Source organism: Coregonus clupeaformis, chromosome 10 (genome assembly GCF_020615455.1).
Source record: "Coregonus clupeaformis isolate EN_2021a chromosome 10, ASM2061545v1, whole genome shotgun sequence".
In the NCBI taxonomy this organism is placed as follows: Eukaryota; Metazoa; Chordata; class Actinopteri; order Salmoniformes; family Salmonidae; genus Coregonus; species Coregonus clupeaformis.
The window spans coordinates 6,948,259-6,970,781 of NC_059201.1; positions in this window are offsets into that span (position 1 = coordinate 6,948,259).

Here is a 22,523-nt window from a genome sequence, read left to right on the forward strand (position 1 = left end):
ACAGAGGTACTGAGAGGTTGAAACTGGCTCGCTAAAAGTCCTCCCAACTTTAGCGAGCCGGGCAGTTTGGCGACCGCCGGGAACAGGTGGAGATGTAATGTCCGACGACCACAGTAGAGGCAGCAGTTGGTCTTACGTCTATGTTGACGCTCCTCCTTGGTTAACCCGTGCCGCCCCCCTTGCATGGGTTCAGAATCGGGAGAGAGGTCCTCTCCACTAATCCTTAGTGGTGGAGAATGATCGACGTGTTCTGGTCCACCACCCGACCCGACTGGGAACTGAGAAGCTGATCGATTGGACGGACCCCATTGCTTCTCCCTCCTTCGCTCTCGGACTCGATTATCCACCCGAATAGACAAGGCTACCAAGCTGTCCAGGTCACTAGGCTCCGGATAGGAGATCAACTCATCCTTGAGCTGCTCCGACAGACCCTGGTAAAAAGCCGCTTGCAAAGACTCCTCGTTCCACCCACTCTCCACAGCCAACGTCTTGAACTCGATCACGAAATCGGCCACGCTGCGAGTTCCTTGGTGAAGAGAAAACAGGCGCCTAGCTGCGTCCCTCCCTCGGACGGAATGGTCGAAGAAGCTTCCTCATCTCGGCCGTGAACCCCTGGTATGAAGCCATGCAGGGATCCTGTCGTTCCCAAACGGCTGAAGCCCACTCCAGCGCTCGACCACGCAGCAACTCAATCACAAAGGCTATCCTAGCCTTGTCTGTGGCATAAGAGTAGGGCTGTAGATCGAACACTAATCCACACTGCATAAGGAAGGAACGGCATCCTCCCAGCTCCCCCTCATATTTATCCGGCGTCGGAACCTTGGGCTCACGGAGGGACACAACTTCAGAAGCGGCAGGCGAGATGGGTGAAACCGGTGAGTGGGTCCTCCACCGGACACTGGCGTTGGTTCTGGACCTCCATCAGGCCGGTAGAAAGGTTCCGGACTGACAACGCGATCTCCTGTAGTACCGTGCTATGATGGCCCAACATCTTCTCCTGCTGGGTAATGGCATGGCGAACTGAGTCCAGGTCCGCTGGGTTCATAATTGGCCGGATCGTTCTGTCACAGTTCCCTCAGCCAGAACCCAGAAGCAGACCAGGACAAGGAGAGTTGAACGAAAGTGAGGGTTTATTCAGATAACAAAAAGGTGCAGAATAATCCAGGGACAGAGCGGGCGGCGTGGTTGAGTAGTTGGGGGTGCAGTCTGGGTCCAGTGATGGCTCGGCAGCCGCCCGACCATCAGGCAGAGGTGGGGTGAAGGTTCCGGACGTGTGACTGCAGGTGGAACAAAAACGGAGGTAAGGACACAAAAACTCAACAAAGTACAAAATAACAAAACTCACGCTAGAACGCTCAACTGATACAACGAACACCTACTGTTCATGGCTAACGATCCGGCAGGAACTGGATGTTGGGCCAGAGCCTAAGAAAGGTGCTGATTAGGCCCAGGTGTGCAGATTGCTAACAGGAATCAGGTGCGGAAACCAGAGCGCTCCCGGAGCGTTCCCCGACCCTCGGGAAACTGGAGCTTACGACCAGACCCCGACTCAGACAGCCGGGATCGTTACAGAGAGAGAGAGAGAGAGAGAGAGAGAGAGAGAGAGAGAGAGAGAGAGAGAGAGAGAGAGAGGGATAGGGAAAGAGCGAATGAGAGGGAGAGAGAGAGAGAAAGTGCAACACACAGGAGGAAAGGCCTTAACTCATGCCATATGGAATAACCACTGAAATAACAAAAGCCTATGACATCACCCATTGGGTTGAAGCAGAAAGAGGTAGTGTGACAGAAATCAGGTGTGGGCTTTATCTTTGGTCCTTAAAACACTATTGCCCCTGTCACACCTTTAATATTACTATGAAGTCATACACCTGGCTCCGCATTCATAAAGCTTCTCCGAATAGCAGTGCTGATCTAGGATCAGGTCCCCCCCTGACCGTATAATCATATTTAGTATCTAAAAGCCAGATCAACACTAGGGTCAGCACTAGGACTGAACTTAATTAACCAGAGCCATTAACCATTAACCACGAGTAAGCATCTTAGTACCAATTCGTTGTTGTTTATTGACCAATAGTCTGCAAAGGGGCCTGGGAACTGTTTTCGGAACTATCTAGGGTTAGGGATGTTAAGGGGGGGACTGTCTAGGCGTCTGTCTAGGGTTAAAAGTTATGCTTGCAATGCCTTGGAATCATGAATTGATTCGTGTGTTTTCTCTCTATTTAAGTCAAGGTATTACCTAACACATAAAGTACTGTTTGTACTAAAGAGGGAGAGAAGGATTTCAAGGACCAAGAGAGTATAAAGGTACGTAGGCAACACAAATGATGCACCTTCGTCATGCCAATAAAGCGTTTTACACTGAATGGAGTAAAGAGAGTGTTGAGTGGGCATATTGAAAGGATGGAGACAGAGAAAGAGAGAGGGTAAGAGGGGGAGAAGGAGAGAGAGAGTGTTGAGTGGGCACATTGAAAGGCTGATCAAACGAGGTGATTTGGAGAAATAGAAAGTGTGAGAAAATGAGAGGAAAAGATAGGAAAGTAAGAGAATGTGATGGCACTATCAAACTGGGCTCCTGGCCATTGAAATATCTCACAGAGGTGGGGGTGAGGAGCTTCTCTCTCTCTCTCGCTCTCTCTCGCTCTCGCTCTCGCTCTCTCTCTACAAAGTAGTCAAATTCTCTCGAAGACTTTGGTTTCACTTGTCCAGGCATGTGTTATTGTGACTATTCCAGACCCTTCAGGAGAGGGAGAGGGAGAGGGAGCGAGAGGGAGGGAGAGAGATAGAGAGGAGGAGATGGAGGGAGAGAGGAGGGAGAGGGAGAGAGAGGGAGGGAGAGAGATAGAGAGGAGGAGATGGAGGGAGAGAGGAGGGAGAGGGAGAGAGAGGGAGGGAGAGAGATAGAGAGTAGGAGATGGAGTGAGAGAGGAGGGAGAGGGAGCGAGAGGGAGGGAGAGAGATAGAGAGGAGGAGAAGGAAGGAGGGAGAGAGGAGGGAGAGGGAGAGGGAGCGAGAGGGAGGGAGAGACATATAGAGGAGGAGATGGAAGGAGGGAGAGAGGAAGGAGAGGGATCGAGAGGGAGGGAGAGAGATAGAGAGGAGGAGATGGAAGGAGGGAGAGATGGAGAGAGGAGGGAGGGGAGCGAGAGGGAGGGAGAGAGATAGAGAGGAGGAGATGGAAGGAGGGAGAGATGGAGAGAGAGGGAGCGAGAGGGAGGGAGAGAGGAGGGAGAGGGAGCGAGAGGGAGGGAGAGAGATAGAGAGGAGGAGATGGAGGGAGAGAGTGAGAGAGATAGAGAGGAGGAGATGGAAGGAGGGAGAGAGGAGGGAGAGGCAGCGAGAGGGAGGGAGAGAGAGAGGAGGAGATGGAAGGAGGGAGAGAGGTGGGAGAGGGAGCGAGAGGGAGGGAGAGAGATAGAGAGGAGGAGATGGAAGGAGGGAGAGAGGGAGAGGGAGCGAGAGGGAGGGAGAGAGATAGAGAGGAGGAGATGGAAGGAGGGAGAGAGGGAGAGGGAGCGAGAGGGAGGGAGAGAGATAGAGAGGAGGAGATGGAGGGAGAGAGAGTGGAGGGGAATACAGTGAGGGGAGGGACATTGTGTGAATGCTGACATAGAGATTTTAACTGTTGCCATCCTTCTATCTTCTGAAGGAATATGAAGTATTTATGATGACCTGTCAATTATTATGACATTAATCACACCCCACCCCTCTTCATCATAGCACAAACTGAAAATCAAATCAATTGATTGATTTAGGCATAGAAAGCATCTTCTCATTAAGTGTTTTAGTGCCTCAAAATTCTGTAAATTTGTACAAGGGGTTAAACATATTTAGAAAGTTAGCTGAAATATGACTGATCATCTTGATCTCTGGGACTGTGTGTGTGTGTGTGTGTGCTCAATGTGTCTGTTAAGGCCATCAATGTTCAGGCAGCTCTGTGAGACTGGCTCTGACTGTAGGGATTTGAGAAAGGGCTGTGTTACCACTGGCCTGTCTCGTTTCTTGGTAGCTGTTTCCAACACAAAGTTTACATCCAACAGTTTTCCAGGTATTTTACCAGAAACTGTTCCCACAAACCGAACATCGACTGTTTGAGAGTGTGTGTTTGTATCAGGCAGCCAATCTGATCGCCATAGCCAAGGCAAATACCTGGTGTGCTGCCCAGAGGGAAGTCCTTTGTGTGTGTGTGTGTGTGTATTTGAGAGAGAAAGCGAGAGCGAGACAGAGAGAGAGAGAGAGAGAGAGAGAGAGAGAGAGAGAGAGAGAGAGAGAGAGAGAGAGAGAGAGAGAGAGAGAGAGAGAGAGAGAGAGAGCGAGACAGAGAGAGAGAGAGAGAGAGAGAGAGAGAGAGAGAGAGGAGAGAGAGAGAGAGACAGAGAGACAGAGAGAGAGAGAGAGAGAGAGAGAGAGAGAGCAGAGAGACAGAGAGAGACAGAGAGAGAGAGAGAGAGAGAGAAAAACAGAGAGAGAGGGAGAGAGAGAGAGAGAGAGGGAGAGAGAGAGACAGAGAGAGAGAGAGAGAGAGAGAGAGAGAGAGAGAGAGAGAGAGAGAGAGAGAGAGAGAGAGAGAGAGAGAGAGAGAGAGAGAGAGAGAGAGAGAGAGAGAGAGAGAGAGAGAGAGAGAAAGCGAGAGCGAGACAGAGAGAGAGAGAGGGAGAGAGAGACAGAGAGAGAAAGCGAGAGCGAGACAGAGAGAGAGAGAGGCTACGTCATGGATTTCAAATAACAGGTTGAGGGAGAGTGCCAAGTCAAAGAGGTAGACAGAGGACTCACCTTTGTATCTCCATTTTGAAGTAGTCCATTTTCTTCTTCTTTGGTGTTTGAAAAAAAGTGTGACTAATATTGGTGATTCACTGCCAATTGCAGTGCTTTGAGTGCTGAACCAAATCTTGTGTGTCATTCATTTATTGTGGCCACTAGTTGGTGGGTATATAGCCTAAAGTAATCTACAAACCATAGGTAACGCAATTTGAAGAATGCTCTGATCATTGGCTGATCCCACCCAACCCATAGGAATCAAATCAAATCAAATTGTATTTCTTACATGCACCGAATACAACAGGTGTAGTCCTTACCATGAAATGCTTAATTACAAGCCCTTAACCAACAATGCAGTTTTAAGAAAAATAAGAGTTAACAAAAAAATATTTACTAAATAAACTAAAGTAAAAAATAAAAGAGCAACAATAAAATAACAATAAGGAGGTTATATACAGGGGGTACCGGTACTGAGTCAATGTGCAGGAGGCTATATACAGGGGGTACCGGTACTCAGTCAATGTGCAGGAGGCTATATACAGGGGGTACCGGTACTGAGTCAATGTGCAGGAGGCTATACACAGGGGGTACCGGTACTGAGTCAATGAGCAGGAGGCTATATACAGGGGCACCGGTACCGAGTCAATGTGCAGGAGGCTATATACAGGGGGTACCGGTACAGAGTCAATGTGCAGGAGGCTATATACAGGGGGTACCGGTACAGAGTCAATGTGCAGGAGGTTATATACAGGGGGTACCGGTACTGAGTCAATGTGCAGAAGGCTATATACAGGGGGTACCGGTACTGAGTCAATGTGCAGGAGGCTATATACAGGGGGTACCGGTACTGAGTCAATGTGCAGGAGGCTATATACAGGGGGTACCGGTACTGAGTCAATGTGCAGGAGGCTAAATACAGGGGGTACCGGTACAGAGTCAATGTGCAGGAGGCTATATACAGGGGGTACCGGTACAGAGTCAATGTGCGGGGGTACAGGTTAGTCATAAGGAGGTTATATACAGGGGTACCGGTACCGAGTCAATGTGCGGGGGTACAGGTTAGTCATAAGGAGGTTATATACAGGGGGTGCCGGTACAGAGTCAATGTGCAGGAGGCTATATACAGGGGGTACCGGTACAGACTCAATGTGCGGGGGTACAGGTTAGTCGAGGTAATTGAGGTAATATGTACATGTAGGTAGGGGTAAAGTGATTATGCATAGATGGTTAACTGGCTATTTAGCAACACTGTAAGCTATCTCTCATGCACCCGCGTTAGCTCTCTCCTTCATTCAGAGATTGCACATAGATTAGTCAATAAGTTATTGCTTTGCAAACGCAATATCCTCTCAGTTCTTATTGTTGATAAACTTGAGGGGAATTCTGCCGTTCAATTATCGATTTGATAATAAGATGGTCACATTTGAGGACCTTTTCCTATGTAGGAAAACACGGATCATGATTTTACGTTCAAGGTATCAGAGTTATCAAAAAAGCATAGAAGACAGTGAGGAGCTTCCTTCAGCTAGTCTGTAGCCATGAAGAGATTCCTTCAGCTAGCCTATTACCACGAAGAGCTTCCTTCAGCTATCCTATAACCACGAAGAGCTTCCTTCAGCTAGCCTATAACCACGAAGAGCTTCCTTCAGCTAGTCTATAGCCATGAAGAGCTTCCTTCAGCTAGCCTATAGTCATGAGAAGCTTCCTTCAGCAAGTCTATAGCCATGAAGGGCTTCCTTCAGCTATCCTATAGCCATGAAGAGCTTCCTTCAGCTAGCCTATTACCATGAAGAGCTTCCTTCAGCTAGTCTATAACCATGAAGAGCTTCCTTCAGCTAGTCTATAGCCATGAAGAGCTTCCTTCAGCTAGTATATAACCATGAAGAGCTTACTTCAGCTAGCCTATTACCATGAAGAGCTACCTTCAGCTAGCCTATAACCATGAAGAGCTTCCTTCAGCTAGTCTATAACCATTTAGAGCTTCCTTCAGCTAGCCTATAACCATGAAGAGCTTCCTTCAGCTAGCCTATTACCTTGAAGAGCTTCCTTCAGCTAGCCTATAACCATGAAGAGCTTCCTTCAGCTAACCTATAACCATGAAGAACTTCCTTCAGCTAGTCTATAACCACGAAGAGCTTCCTTCAGCTAGCCTATAACCATGAAGAGCTTCCTTCAGCTAGTCTATAACCATGAAAAGCTTCCTTCAGCTAGCCTATAAACATGAAGAGCTTCCTTCAGCTAGCCTATAACCATGAAGAGCTTCCTTCAGCTAGCCTATAACCATGAAGAGCTTCCTTCAGCTAGCCTAAAGCCATGAAGAGCTTCCTTCAGCTAGTCTATGGCCATGAAGAGCTTCCTTCAGCTAGCCTATAGACATGAAGAGCTTCCTTCAGCTAGCCTATAGCCATGAAGAGCTTCCTTCAGCTAGCCTATAACCATGAAGAGCTTCCATCAGCTAGCCTATAGCCAAGAGGCAGTGGAGGCTGCTGAGGGCAGAACAGCTCTTAATAATGGCCGGAATGGAGCAAATGGAATGGCATCAAACACCTGGAAACCATGGAAACCATGTATTTGATAGCATTCCACTGATTCCACTCCAGTCATTACCACCAGCCCGTTCTCCTCAATTAAGGTGCCACCAACCTCTTGTGCCATGAGGCGCTTCCTTCAGCTAGCCTATAGTCATGAGAAGCTTCCTTCAGCTAGCCTATAGTCATGAGAAGCTTCCTTCAGCTAGCCTATAGTCATGAGAAGCTTCCTTCAGCTAGCCTACAGTCATGAGAAGCTTCCTTCAGCTAGCCTATAGTCATGAGAAGCTTCCTTCAGCTAGCCTATAGTCATGAGAAGCTTCCTTCAGCTAGCCTATAGTCACGAGAAGCTTCCTTCAGCTAGCCTATAGTCATGAGAAGCTTCCTTCAGCTAGCCTATAGTCACGAGAAGCTTCCTTCAGCTAGCCTATAGTCATGAGAAGCTTCCTTCAGCTAGCCTATAGTCATGAGAAGCTTCCTTCAGCTAGCCTATAGTCATGAGAAGCTTCCTTCAGCTAGCCTATAGTCATGAGAAGCTTCCTTCAGCTAGCCTATAGCCATGATAAGCTTTCTTCAGCTAGCCTATAGTCATGAGAAGCTTCCTTCAGCTAGCCTATAGCCATGAGAAGCTTCCTTCAGCTAGCCTATAGTCATGAGAAGCTTCCTTCAGCTAGCCTATAGCCATGATAAGCTTCCTTCAGCTAGCCTATAGTCATGAGAAGCTTCCTTCAGCTAGCCTATAGCCATGAGAAGCTTCCTTCAGCTAGCCTATAGTCATGAGAAGCTTCCTTCAGCTAGCCTATAGCCATGAGAAGCTTCCTTCAGCTAGCCTATAGTCATGAGAAGCTTCCTTCAGCTAGCCTATAGCCATGAGGAGCTTCCTTCAGCTAGCCTATAGCCATGATAAGCTTCCTTCAGCTAGCCTATAGCCATGAGGAGCTTCCTTCAGCTAGCCTATAGTCATGAGAAGCTTCCTTCAGCTAGCCTATAGCCATGAGCAGCTTTCACTTCCGGGAATACACATCAGTGTATGGACTAACTTCTGGCCATGGATGAGGCATATGACGACATCAATGCAGACCAATGTCAAGTTTGGATTCGCCATGCCAAAATATTTTTCCAGCGGTGCATGAACAATGAGGACATTCACTGTGATGTGTATGAGAATTGATGGCCAAATGCTCAAGACAGCCTTGATGCAAATTAATGCGTGTGAAACGTTATGTTTTATTTTCATTCATTTAATTTCTTACATTTGTTTACAGACAGTACACCAATGTTGCAATTATATCTTTTTTTTTTGCATGATTGATTGTAGAGGATAGGATGTCTTTATTGATCACACCGTTAATTACACATTGGAGAGATATTATGGAAATGATAGATTTTCTGTCAATTTTGTTGGGTAATAAGTGTATTGATTCATGTGAAAACATTTTAATGTACTGTAATTTACAGCACTTCTAAGGGCGATTTGAAACACAGACAGTATCTTGCATTGTTTGCTTTTGGATTAACTGGTAGTTAAAACTACTAACTTGAAAAGATGTCATGTTTTGATGATTAAACGAATGTCCTCATTACATTTCACAATAAATGTATATTTTGAATCAATGGATGTGTGGTGAGATGTTTACAATCCAAATGAATGCACAATGACAGGTTTTGAATGAAATACTGGCTGCGTTACAAGTGTGACCAGTTTGGAGTTTTGTACTAAGAGTTGTGAAAATGTATCACATTCTTGTGAAAATAGTACCAAAGTGATACAAAAAAACGAATGTCGTCTACTTGTGAATGCTTTCCCAACATTAAAACTGTTTAAAAAAAAATCTGGTGAAGAGACATTCAACACTTAAATTACTGTTTTCTTATGTCTTATATTTAAATGGTCAATATTTCAATATATTAACACACGAATAACATACATTTAATTTGTATATCTGTACATGTATTTCATTAGCATTACTTATGTCTGTCTAGATGCAACCAGATGGTTATTATTTTACTACATGGATATCACATGTATCTCCTACCACTAACCCTACAGTTGAAGTCTGCTCAGCAAATGTTACTTTCCATCAGAGCTGGTTAAATTATTATTTTGTTTTGGCGATATTTAGCTAAATATAGTTTCACACACGGTGACACCGAACTGTACAGTAGCTCCTTGAAAACATTGGTTTCATAGATATGTCATATACAGTAGTTGATGGTGATGGTTGGTGACTGGTCCCAAACTAGTCAGCTCAGTGTTATGCCTTACGATGAGTTCCACATAGCCTGTAGGTATGGAGTTAACTTCCTGCCGTAGGGTCCCGGTGAAGGCATGAAAGGAGGACTTTATGGAGCTAGCTAGGAGACACACAGAGAGACAGAGGGAGGTTAGGACATTGCTAGGCACAGATCACTCTCCTTAGAGAGATATTTTACTAACTACAGACTGACTGGTAAAGATTGAGATTGACAAGGAGATTTTCCATTTGGAATTCAGCAGGAGTGAAGTTGTCTCCTCCACCTCTCCTCCACCTAACCCTCTCTCTCTCTCTCTCTCTCTCTCTCTCTCTCTCTCTCTCTCTCTCTCTCTCTCTCTCTCTCTCTCTATCTCTCTCTCTCTCTCTCTCTCTCTCTCTCTCTCTCTCCTCTCTCTCTCTCTCTCTCTCTCTCTATATCTATCTCTCTCTCTCTCTCTCTCTCTCTCTCTCTCTCTCTCTCTCTCTCTCTCGCTCTCTCTCTCTCTCTCTCCTCTCTCTCTCTCTCTCTCTCTCTCTCTCTCTCTCTCTCTCTCTCTCTCTCTCTCTCTCTCTGTCTCTCTCTCTGTCTCTCTCTCTGTCTCTCTCTCTCTCTCTCTCTCTCTCTCTCTCTCTCTCTCTCTCTCTCTCTCTCTCTCTCTCTCTCTCTCTCTCTCTCTCTCTCTCTCTCTCTCTCTCTCTCTCTCTCTCTCTCTCTCTCTCTCTCTCTCTCTCTCTCTCTCTCTCTCTGTCTCTCTCTCTGTCTCTCTCTCTCTCTCTCTCTCTCTCTCTCTCTCTCTCTGTCTCTCTCTCTCTCTCTCTCTCTCTCTCTCTCTCTCTCTCTCTCTCTCTCTCTCTCTCTCTCTCTCTCTCTCTCTCTCTCTCTCTCTCTCTCTCTCTCTCTCTCTCTCTCTCTCTCTCTCTCTCTCTCTCTCTTCCCCTCTCTCTCTTTCCCTCTTCCATCTCTCTCTCTCTCTCTCTCTCTATATATATATATATATATATTATGTAAACAGATACACAATGTCAGATGTGTAGCTTTATCTACATCTCTGATTCTCAATATTAGTGCCCCTCTTTAGAACCACTCGATGTAGTTCTAAACCCTCACTGAACCCATCATTTAGACTGTAAAAAAATCAACCTAGCTGAACCCATCAATTAGACGAAAAAAAATCAAAGCACAGCTTTGGGTACCAGATAATTTTTCATCAAAAGATAAGTCAACGTCAAAGAGGACTACAGGGTTTAAGATACCACACCTACATTTGGTAATGATTATAAGGCTGGTTAACTGGCTGACTGCCTGGCACAGTGTGTTAATGGGGGAACCATTACAGAGAAACAAAGACTGTATAGACTACTGTACACATTAAACATTCACTCTAACCTCCCTAATTCACCTCAGATCAGGATTTACTCAACCTGAGGGAATATTAATGAAACAGTAAACGCTTTTGGCCGACTGGCTACATACTCATTGAATTAAGCTAGTGTACTGTTTGATAATAGGGTCAACATACTGCATGCCAGACGTTTGATCGACCAATCACAACAGCTGTTTTTAAATGGTGAGGTTAAAGCCTGCCAGTGTAGCAAATGACAGACATTCTGAATGAAAACAGAAAACATGCCATTAGGTTGAAAAGGACCTGCCTATTTCCCTGAAGTTACTTTGTGTTGGTCGTGTGTTCAGCCAGTGGCTGCCTGTTATTCAACCATTCAGTGCTCAGCTAAAAAGGAAGGTTTTACTAACTGACTGACAACTTATTTTGAGCTCGTACAATCACCTCTAAATGACAAGTGTACGTTACGAAAAAAGTCTGCATGGAAAAAAATCAAAGAGCTTTTCTGAGTCAGAGAAATACTAACCTACAGCCAAGCAGAGACAATGACAGACAGCCACTGACATTTATTTTTACAAAAGAAAACTCCCAACTCAAATATCTTTCGTGAATCCTCAAGAAGTAGAATTCATTTATCTTGAGTCCTCGAGAAGTAGGATTTGAACAACTGTCATATTTCTGTGTTGTGAACTCTAAATCACTAGCAAAAGACAAAGCCCCTGCAGTCACGCATCAGTTTATTACTGTCACATTCACATCCCTGGAGATAGTTAGCGTAGACAACCAATCGGTGTAAATCAAGCCAGTCATTGTTGTTCCATAAGATGATAGTGATGAATGACATTGAACCCAATTTTTTTAAAATAATGACGTTCACATGAAAACAATGGAATACCTAGCTATGTCCTAACTCTCCACCCTATTTGCTTGAAGTGTGCACTTGAAGTGTGCACTTGTGCACTTCCCTTACGTATTGTGATGTCACGAGAGGCTGTGTCCTGGAGGGACGTTACATCCCCCTGAGGTGGCTGCAAACCCAGACAGCTATGGCTCCATCTGCTGGTATGGTCGGGAACTCCACCCCTCTATGGCCAATCTTCCCACGCAGCTGAAACAAATGAGGAGCTGATGAGCTGAAGGTTTGGGGAAGGGAAGAGACACAGTCTCCAACCTGGGCTCTCTGGAGGACAAGAGTGCTGCACGTCCACTTCCATGAGGAATATAAGGATTTGGAGATACTTACCTTTGGGAAATACTCACCTTTGGATATATGCACCTGTGGAAATACGTGAGAGACATTTGGAAGGACTTTTTGCTGGGTTGGCCACTAGCTGCAACGTGGACTACAGTAAGGCTGGGGAAAAGTTATCTGAGCGAGTGAGAATTATGATTTTGGATGTGGAAGAGACATCCCTGAACTGTTAACCCTTAAAGAGCCACAAGAGAACAGAATTTTGTTATATTTTCGTTAATTTCCCAAGACCTATAATAAAATCCTTGTTTTGTTTGAACCTTGTCTCCTTGCACTACTTGAGCAATCCCGCTGAAAGCTGTGTAGCCTCTCGTGGCGTCACAGATGGTGGAGAATACGGGCACGCTCAAGCGTTAATAGTGCATGTCAGAGGAGGATACCGAAGGTTTGATCACCCAGTTTTCCAAGTTGGCCGTAGGCTCCCCGCCGACTGAAATGGAGGACATATTGAAAGCCCTTGTTGCTGGCCAGCAAGCCCAGATGCAAGCAAACGTGGCTCTCTTGGAGGAGCAAAAGAAAGCCAACCTTCTGAAGGCAGAGGAATTGCAGTTGCAGAGACAGAGGGTTGTCCAAAATACCCGCCCAATAAAGGCAAGTGACTTTATATCTAAGATGGGAGCTACCGATGACATTGAGGCATACCTGCATGCATTTGAGGCCACGGCCACTAGGGAAGCCTGGCCCAAGCAACAGTGGGTTGGTCTGTTAGCCCCCTTTCTAACCGGGGAATCGCTGAATGCTGTCCGGGACCTGGGCCCTGACCAGGTTACTGACTATGATGCCCTGAAGGCTGAGATCCTCAGCAGATATGGACTCACAAAGTTTGGTATGGCCCAGCGCTTTCACAGCTGGACCTTCCAACCAGACCAACCTCCTCGGGCGCAGATGCATGAACTTGTCCGAATCGCAAGGAAATGGCTGGATCCGCAGAGGAATACAGCAGCGGCGGTGGTGGAGGCCGTTGTGGTGGATCGTTACCTCGCGCCCTGCCTTATGAGGCAAAAACGGTTCATCAGTCAACAGGCCTTGACCACGGCTGATCTGACCGTGGAAGCTGTGGAAAAGTACCAGGCCACAGCGGAGATGCTGAATGCTTCCGAAAAGACCCCAGGAGTGCGGCCCCACCACAAATGGGAAGAACCCGTCCAAAGGACCCCAAGGTCTCGAACCCAGCCACGTCAGGACTTATCCCGGCTCCAGGGGGAGCCAGAAACCAGGCGGGTCCAAGAAGAGTACACCAGGAGGGGGAAACTCGACAGTGTTACCGGTGTGGGGAGATGGGACATATCTCCTGGCAGTGTGGGAAACCAGCCGATGAACCTATGCCCACTGCGGAGTCCTCCAGCTCAGCACCCACACACACCGTTTTGCCTCGCTCTTGGGAGTCGTAGATGGCGGCCCAGATCGACCCCCACCTGCCCGGTAACTGTGAATCACCATGATGTGGAGGCCTTACTGGATTCTGGTAGCCGGGCCACCCTGGTGCGTAAGGATTTGGTGGGCCCAACGTGTCTGACCCCGGGGAAAGTCCTCCCAGTTTCCTGTGTCCATGGGGACACCAGAGAATACCCCATTACTGAACTTACAATGACCAGCACACGGGGAACCATACACACGACGGCGGGGGTGGTTGATTCCCTCCCGTTCCTGTCCTAATTGGACGAGACTGCCCAGCCTTTTACCCACTCTGGAGAGAGTCTCAGGAGAGGTTAACCCGAGTACCTCGGAAACGGAGAGGCAAGACTCATCCTGGGAAGGCTCCGGTGCAATCCTCCGAGTTACTCACTCCCGCCCGGGCTCTGATAGGGATGGCAGGTGCCCAGACCGACACAGAGACGGAGCTACAGAATCTGGACAAAGAACTGTCTGGTCTGAAGGGGACCGCTGAGAGGTATCGTTTGTTAAAGCAACAGTTAGACATGAAGACAGAAGAGTTAGATATCCTCCAGGCTAAACTCCAACAGAGCTCCTTCCCTAAGCAACAGGAGGAGCTGGAGAGGCTGCGCAGGACCATCGAGGAGTGTGAGGAGACCCTGCGCAGTAGTAAGGAGGTCCAGAAGAAGGCAGAGGAGAAGTACAAGGTGTTGGAGAACAAGATGAAGAATGCGGAGGCAGAGAGAGAGAAGGAACTGAAAGCTGCTCAACAGAAGCTAAACTCTGCTAAAACCAAGGCTGATGCGTTCAGTAAGAAACTCAAGGAGAGACAACAGGAGGCTGAGTCCCTGGTCCTAGAGTTGGAGGAGTTGAAGAGAGAGCAGGCTGGCAAGCACCACGGCAATGCGGACGCCCTCTCCCGGCGTGATGCCTTCTTCGCTGCCTTTACCCCGACGAGGGCGTCGGTCCCGAGGAGGGGGATGTGTGATGTCACGAGAGGCTGTGTCCTGGAGGGACGTTACATCCCCCTGAGGTGGCTGCAAACCCAGACAGCTATGGCTCCATCTGCTGGTATGGTCGGGAACTCCACCCCTCTATGGCCAATCTTCCCACGCAGCTGAAACAAATGAGGAGCTGATGAGCTGAAGGTTTGGGGAAGGGAAGAGACACAGTCTCCAACCTGGGCTCTCTGGAGGACAAGAGTGCTGCACGTCCACTTCCATGAGGAATATAAGGATTTGGAGATACTTACCTTTGGGAAATACTCACCTTTGGATATATGCACCTGTGGAAATACGTGAGAGACATTTGGAAGGACTTTTTGCTGGGTTGGCCACTAGCTGCAACGTGGACTACAGTAAGGCTGGGGAAAAGTTATCTGAGCGAGTGAGAATTATGATTTTGGATGTGGAAGAGACATCCCTGAACTGTTAACCCTTAAAGAGCCACAAGAGAACAGAATTTTGTTATATTTTCGTTAATTTCCCAAGACCTATAATAAAATCCTTGTTTTGTTTGAACCTTGTCTCCTTGCACTACTTGAGCAATCCCGCTGAAAGCTGTGTAGCCTCTCGTGACGTCACAGTATATTTAACAGCATATGATTGGTGTACGATACAATAATACTTTGAGCATGGGTTATAGGCAATAGGCTGTATGTTTCAGATATGTTCCATGCACAAGATCTGAGCTTGGTGCAGTGTCATTTCCAACATATTTCAATCTCTTTTCCCAGAGAAAACCCACAATAAAGCCCGCTATTTTTTGTCCGAAAATATGGTGTTGCTGAATAGAATTGACATAATAATGCATTGCGGGCAGTGTCTACTGCTTCTAACTGGTGGAATGTTCTGCTTATAATTCCAATGTTTCAGCTCCCAGCCAAGACCATGAATCATGTGTGTGTGTGTGTGTGAGAGAGAGAGAGAGTGAGAGCGTGTCAGAAACATACATCCAGGAAGAAACTACCATCTTCTCCTCTCTGAGTTAAAAGGTGTTTTTGAAAAAAAGCAAAGATGGAAACTAAAGCTCTTGGCATAGAGAACCCCCCACATGCTGATTTCTAGATCATCCATCAGGCTGGAGTGTATTAGAGGAGAGAAGGTAACATTGTGGGTAATGGGAAACAGAGAGAGAGAGAGGAGAGGAGAGCGAGAGAGAGAGATAGGAGGGAGAGCGAGAGAGAGAGAGAGAGAGACAGAGGAGGGAGAGCAAGAGAGAGAGATAGGAGAAAGAGAGCGAGAGACAGAGAGAGAGAGAGCGAGAGAGGAGAGAGAGAGAGAGACAGAGAGAGAGGAGAGAGAGAGAGAGAGAGAGAGAGAGAGAGAGAGAGAGAGAGCGAGACAGAGGAGGGAGAGTAAGAGAGAGAGAGAGAGACAGAGAGAGAGAGAGAGAGAGAGAGAGAGAGAGAGTGGTACTACTTCCTCTAGTGGGATATCTGTAGTGGTGTAGGGGGTTAAAGGAACAATGCACACACTGTACCACTTTATATTGCACATGCACACACACACACACACAAAAAAAAGAAAATAATGATTATTAAAATGTTGGGGTGGAGAGAACTAGGTGCTTCTCAGTGTGTACGGTAGAATCCCTTGAAAAACAGAGCAGTGTGTGATGACGGAAATCCCAAAACCTCATCTGGAGTTACATCTGGAATCATGTGATAGTGTGCGCATGTACTCAGCATATCTGCTATCACCGAAATTATACAATTCTCTTCCTAAAGTTCCAAAATAGTTGTTCTAAAGCTCTGTTTACTTTAGGATTCTTTAGGTTGTCCTCACACAAAAGAGAGTTGAGGGTTGAAAGGGGATTGTGAATGCTAAACAACGTGAATACACAGCCGCTGACTATCAAACAAGACATCTCTAACCTTTTAACCCTACCATTCAGTGAGGTCAACACACACACAAACACACATTCACGCACACACACAAACACGAACACACACACTGAGACAACACTGGGAAACGGTGGCTGGGCTGGGAACATTTCACAGCTGAGCCCCGCTCTGGCTCTTTGCATAAGAGGGAGCTCGGCTAGTAGTACATTTGGCGGAAGTGGAACCCCTTCTCTTCTCTTCCCAACCCTGTCCTAGACATCCCAGTCCATAGTACTTCTCAGCTCTCTGGCATGTCAACTGGCTGACCAAAATGTGTCAATAAAGGCCAGCGTTTTCAGAATAGTCCACCCCTGCACTAACCCAACCCCCCTGGTTCCCCGGACCCACTATCCAGACCCTTCCCTAAAACCTCACATTCCTCTCTCACAAATGTTTGTCTATTAGTCCTCTGGTCCTCTATCAGTCATCTGGTCCTCTATAAGTCCTCTGGTCCTCTACTAGTTTGATTGTCCTCTAATAGTCCTCTGGTCCTCTATTAGTCCTCTGGTCCTCTATTAGTCCTCTGGTCCTCTGGTCCTCTATTAGTCCTATGGTCCTCTATTAGTCCTATGGTCCTCTATTAGTCCTCTGGTCCTCTATTAGTCCTATGGTCCTCTATTAGTCCTCTGGTCCTCTGGTCCTCTATTAGTCCTATGGTCCTCTATTAGTCCTATGGTCCTCTATTAGTCCTCTGGTCCTCTATTAGTCCTCTGGTCCTCTATTAGTCCTCTGGTCCTCTATTAGTCCTATGGTCCTCTATTAGTCCTATGGTCCTCTATTAGTCCTCTGGTCCTCTATCAGTCATCTGGTCCTCTATACATCCTCTGGTCCTCTACTAGTTTGATTGTCCTCTAATAGTCCTCTGGTCCTCTATTAGTCCTATGGTCCTCTATTAGTCCTCTGGTCCTCTGGTCCTCTATTAGTCCTATGGTCCTCTATTAGTCCTATGGTCCTCTATTAGTCCTCTGGTCCTCTATTAGTCCTATGGTCCTCTATTAGTCCTATGGTCCTCTGGTCCTCTATTAGTCCTATGGTCCTCTATTAGTCCTATGGTCCTCTATTAGTCCTATGGTCCTCTATTAGTCCTCTGGTCATCTATCAGTCATCTGGACCTCTATTAGTCCTCTGGTCCTCTATTAGTCCTCTGGTCCTCTATTAGTCCTCTGGTCCTCTATTAGTCCTCTGGTCCTCTATTTGTCCTCTGGTCCTCTATTAGTCCTATGGTCCTCTATTAGTCCTATGGTCCTCTATTAGTCCTCTGGTCCTCTATTAGTCCTATGGTCCTCTATTAGTCCTCGGGTCCTCTGGTCCTCTATTAGTCCTCTGGTCCTCTGGTCCTCTTGTCATCTGGTCATCTGGTCCAGTATTGTGACTAATAGCCATGCTCTCTCTTTGGGGTTCAGAGTTAACTGTTGTGCTGATGACATCACATTATTATGCTGAGTGACGGATGACAGGCAGGAAAGACTTGCCCTAAAAATACCAAACTAGTGAAGACAGCCTAACTCTCTGAACTCTGAATTAAGGGGTCTTGTGTTTGCAAAGGTCTGTGACAAGGTATATGAGAATAATGCTTTTCAGTGGTAAATGCATGTGTTTGGATCATGATACTCTGGGTTACCAAGTGCTTGTAGGAAGGGTTACATTAAAGCTCTTGGGAAGAACAGGACAGTCAGACCCAACATTCCTCAGTGATGCTGAGTCAAATATACAGACTCATAGACAGAGACAGGGACACAGACATTGACACAGACAGGGATACAGACAGGGACACAGACAGGGACACAGACAGGGACACAGACAGGGACACAGACAGGGACACAGACAGGGACACAGACAGGGACACAGACAGGGACACAGACAGGGATACAGACAGGGATACAGACAGGGATACAGACAGGGATACAGACAGGGATACAGGCAGGGAGAGAGAGCGCGAGAGAGAGAGCGCGAGAGAGAGAGAGAGAGAGAGAGACGCACACACACACACTGGTTACCACTACAGCTTGTCTTTATTGTTTTAATGTGTGGTAAATGGGCCTTCTCTCTCCCTAATGACAGAGGGGTCTGGAATCTCCATGAACAGTGTATGATGCAGTCAGTACCAGCTAGGGGCAAATCACCATAGCGTAAGATTAGCGATGACAGTTTAGGCCTTTAGACAGAGCCCCCTGACACCTACTGTGTGTGTGTGTGTGTGTGTGTGTGTGTGTGTGTGTGTGTGTGTGTGTGTGTGTGTGTGTGTGTGTGTGTGTGTGTGTGTCTGTGTGTAGTGGGTGCATGTGTGCAGGTCTGGCTAAGTACAGTGCATTCGGAAAGTATTCAGACCCCTTGACTTTTTCCACATTTTGTTTACGTTACAGCCTTATTCTAAAATGGATTAAATTGTTTTTTTTCCCCCTCATTATAATGACAAAGCAAAAACAGGTTTTTAGACACTTTTGCAAATGTATGAAAAATAAAAAACAGAAATACCCCATTTAAATAAGTATTCAGACCCTTTGCTATGAGACTCGAAATTGAGCTCAGGTGCATCCTGTTTCCATTGATCATCCTTGAGATGTTTCTACAACTTGATTGGAGTCCACCTGTGGTAAATTAAATTGATTGGACATGATTTGTAAAGGCACACACCTATCTATATAAGGTCCCACAGTTGACAGTGCATGTCAGAGCAGAAATCAAGCCATGAGGTCGAAGGAATTGTCCGTAGATCTCTCTATACTTTGCTCCGTTCATCTTTCCCTCGATCCTGACTAGTCTCCCAGTCCCAGACACTGAAAAACATCCCAACAGCATGATGCTGCTACCACCATGCTTCACCGTGGGATGGTGCCAGGTTTCCTCCAGATGTGATGCTTGGCATTCAGGCCAAAGAGTTCAATCTTGGTTTCATCAGACTAGAGAATCTTGTTTCTCATGGTCTGAGTCCTTCAGGTGCTTTTTGGCAAACTCCAAGCGGGATGTCATGTGCCTTTTACTGAGGAGTGGCTTCCGTCTGGCCACTCCACCATAAAGGCCTGATTGGTGGAGTGCTGTAGAGATCTCCACAGAGGAAGCTCTGTCAGAGTGACAATCGTGTTCTTGGTCACCTCCCTGACCAAGGACCTTCTCCCCCGATTGCTCAGTTTGGTCGGGTGGCCAGCTCTAGGAAGAGTCTTGGTGGTTCCACTATGGTCCTCTCAGCCAGCCGGCTCCACTAGGGCCCTCTCAGCCAGCTGGATCCACTAGGGAAATCTCAGCTAGCTGGCTCCACTAGGGCCCTCTCAGCCAGCCGGCTCCGCTAGGGCCCGCTCAGCCAGCCGGCTCCACTAGGGCCGGCTCAGCCAGCCAGCTCCACTAGGGCCCGCTCAGCCGGCCGGCATGTGTTGGCTCCACTAGGGCCCGCTCAGCCAGCCGGGTCCACTAGGGCCCGCTCAGCCAGCCGGGTCCACTAGGGCCTGCTCAGCCAGCCGGCTCCACTAGGGCCCGCTCAGCCAGCCGGCTCCACTAGAGCCCGCTCAGCCAGCCGGGTCCACAAGGGCCTGCTCAGCCAGCCGGCTCCACTAGGGGCCTCTCAGTCATCCGGCTCCACTGGGGCCGTCTCAGCCAGTGTGTAAAGAGAAAATAGATCAAAAGATCAATAAATAAATAGATTAATCTAGGTCTAGATTTGATTTAATTTTCTGTTTATTCTTCACTGGTTGCCCTTTTCTTGTGGCAACAGGTCACACATTTTGTTGCGATAATTGCACACTGCGGTATTTTGCCTAACAGATATGGGAGCTTGTCAATATTGGATGTGTTTTCAAATTATTTTTGGATCCTTGTAATCTGAGGGAAATGTGTATCTCATATCGTCGTACATTTGGCAGGAGGTTAGGAAGTGCAGCTCAGTTTCCAGCCTGTCTTCTCTCGAGAGCCAGGTCTGCCTACGGCGACCTCTCTCAATAGCAAGGCTATGCTCACTGAGTCTGTACATAGTACAGTTTTCTATCAGTCACTCTCTTTATCTCTCTGTAAAAGATGAAGAAAGGATCCCCAGCCTACCTCCCAGCAGGTTAGCAGGGATCTGTGACCGGTCATGGGTTGTGTCCCAAATGCCACCCTATTCCCTATATAGTGCACTACTTTTGACCAGAGACCTATGGGCAAAACTAGTACACTATAAAGGGAAGAGGGTACCATTTGGAACACAGGCATGGTATAAAAGTTGGGTGAGACTCAGTAATCTGTCGCCATATCTCGTGAGGAGATCCCTCTGTATGCCTACTGTTTTCTCATTCCTTTCACCCACAGACTTTAAGCCCCTAAGGAATGCCAAACTCTACCTACCTCAGAAGGAGAGTGAGTGTGGGAGAGCTGAGAAAGAAAGAGAGAGAGAGAGAGAGAGAGAGAGAGAGAGAGAGAGAGAGAGAGAGAGAGAGAGAGAGAGAGAGAGAGAGAGAGAGAGAGTGTGTGTGTTTGAGTGTGTGAGTGAGTGTGATGTGTGAGTGTGATGTGTGAGTGTGATGTGTGAGTGTGTGTGTGTGAGTGTGTGTGTGTGTGTGTGTGTGTGTGTGTGTGTGTGTGTGTGTGTGTGTGTGTGCGTGTGTGCGTGTGCGTGTGCATGTGAGAGTGGAGAGAGTGTTTGTGTGTTTGTGTGTGTGAGTGTGATGTGTGAGTGCGTGTGTGTGTGTGTGTGTGTGTGTGTGTGTGTGTGTGTGTGTGTGTGTGTGTGTGTGTGCGTGTGCGTGTGAGAGTGGAGAGAGTGTTTGTGTGTGTGTGTGTGTGTGTTTGTGTGTACATGAGTGAGGTCACGGCCGTGTGTTGTTGATGAAGTATGCATCAGGGTTCAGGCTCTCATTTAAGAACAAATTCTTATTTACAAAGACAGCCTACCAATAGGCAAAAGGCCTCTTGCGGGGACGGGGGCTGGCAACATGACAACACAGCATGGCAGCAGCACAAAACATGGTACAAACATTATTGGGCACAGACAACAGCACAAAGAGCAAGACGGTAGAGACAACAATACAGCTCTTTACCTGCAGTGCCATATAGTGAGTCCCATGGTCACATGTAGATGGCTGTGTGGCCTGCGGTAACAAAACAATAGCAGCAATGTTGGGCAGTTTGTTGGCCCTTCTCTCGGAATAATGTTATTTTACTAGTACGGTTTCAGTAGCATGTCTTACACTAGATCTAATTGTGTACACATACAAATTATTTGTTAAATGGGTGAAAATACAGTCAGTTGTATTACATTTAGTGGCAGTATTCAAAATGTCTTGAAGGGGTTTTAATATTGAAATGTTTCCTGGACTAAAAAGCCTTTTTTAATGGAAACACTGTCCAGCAAACTACATTTTTGAGGATCCAGAGACTAACCTGATTGAAGGGAGCAGTAAAACAGGACAGAGTGGTGCTCAGCTGAGCTGGGCTGGGTATTCAGTAAATCAGTCTGGCACCCCCCCCCCCCTGCTTTTCTCATTAATACCGCTTTTTTAGTTGTTGTTTGGGTAGAAACAGAAACATGGTGATTGAGAGGAGGACAGGGAGAAGTCTTGTTGACGATGGCCAACATCCAACAGCAGTGGAAGTAAGAGTGGAGGGACGGAAGCAAGAGAGGGAGGTAGGTAGGGTGGGAGGAGTGGGAGAGAGGGTGGGAGGAGGGGAGAGAGGGTGGGAGGAGGGAGGGAAGAGAGAGAGGGAGAGAGGGTGGGAGGAGGGAGGGGAGAGGGTGGGAGGAGAAAGAGGAGGAGGGGGTGGGAGAGAGGAAGGGTGGGAGGAGGGAGGAGAGAGGGTGGGAGGAGGGAGGGAGAGAGGGTGGGAGGAGGGAGGGAGGGTGGGAGGATGGGAGGAGGGAGGGAGAGAGGGTGGGAGGAGGGAGGGAGAGAGGGTGGGAGGAGGGTGGGAGAGAGGGTGGGAGGAGGGAGGGAGAGAGGGTGGGAGGAGGGAGGGAGAGAGAGAGGGTGGGAGGATGGGAGGAGGGAGGGAGAGAGAGTGGGAGGAGGGAGGGAGAGAGGGTGGGAGGAGGGTGGGAGAGAGAGAGGGTGGGAGGATGGGAGGAGGGAGGGAGAGAGGGTGGGAGGAGGGAGGGAGAGAGGGTGGGAGGAGGGAGGGAGAGAGAGAGGGTGGGAGGATGGGAGGAGGGAGGGAGAGAGAGTGGGAGGAGGGAGGGAGAGAGGGTGG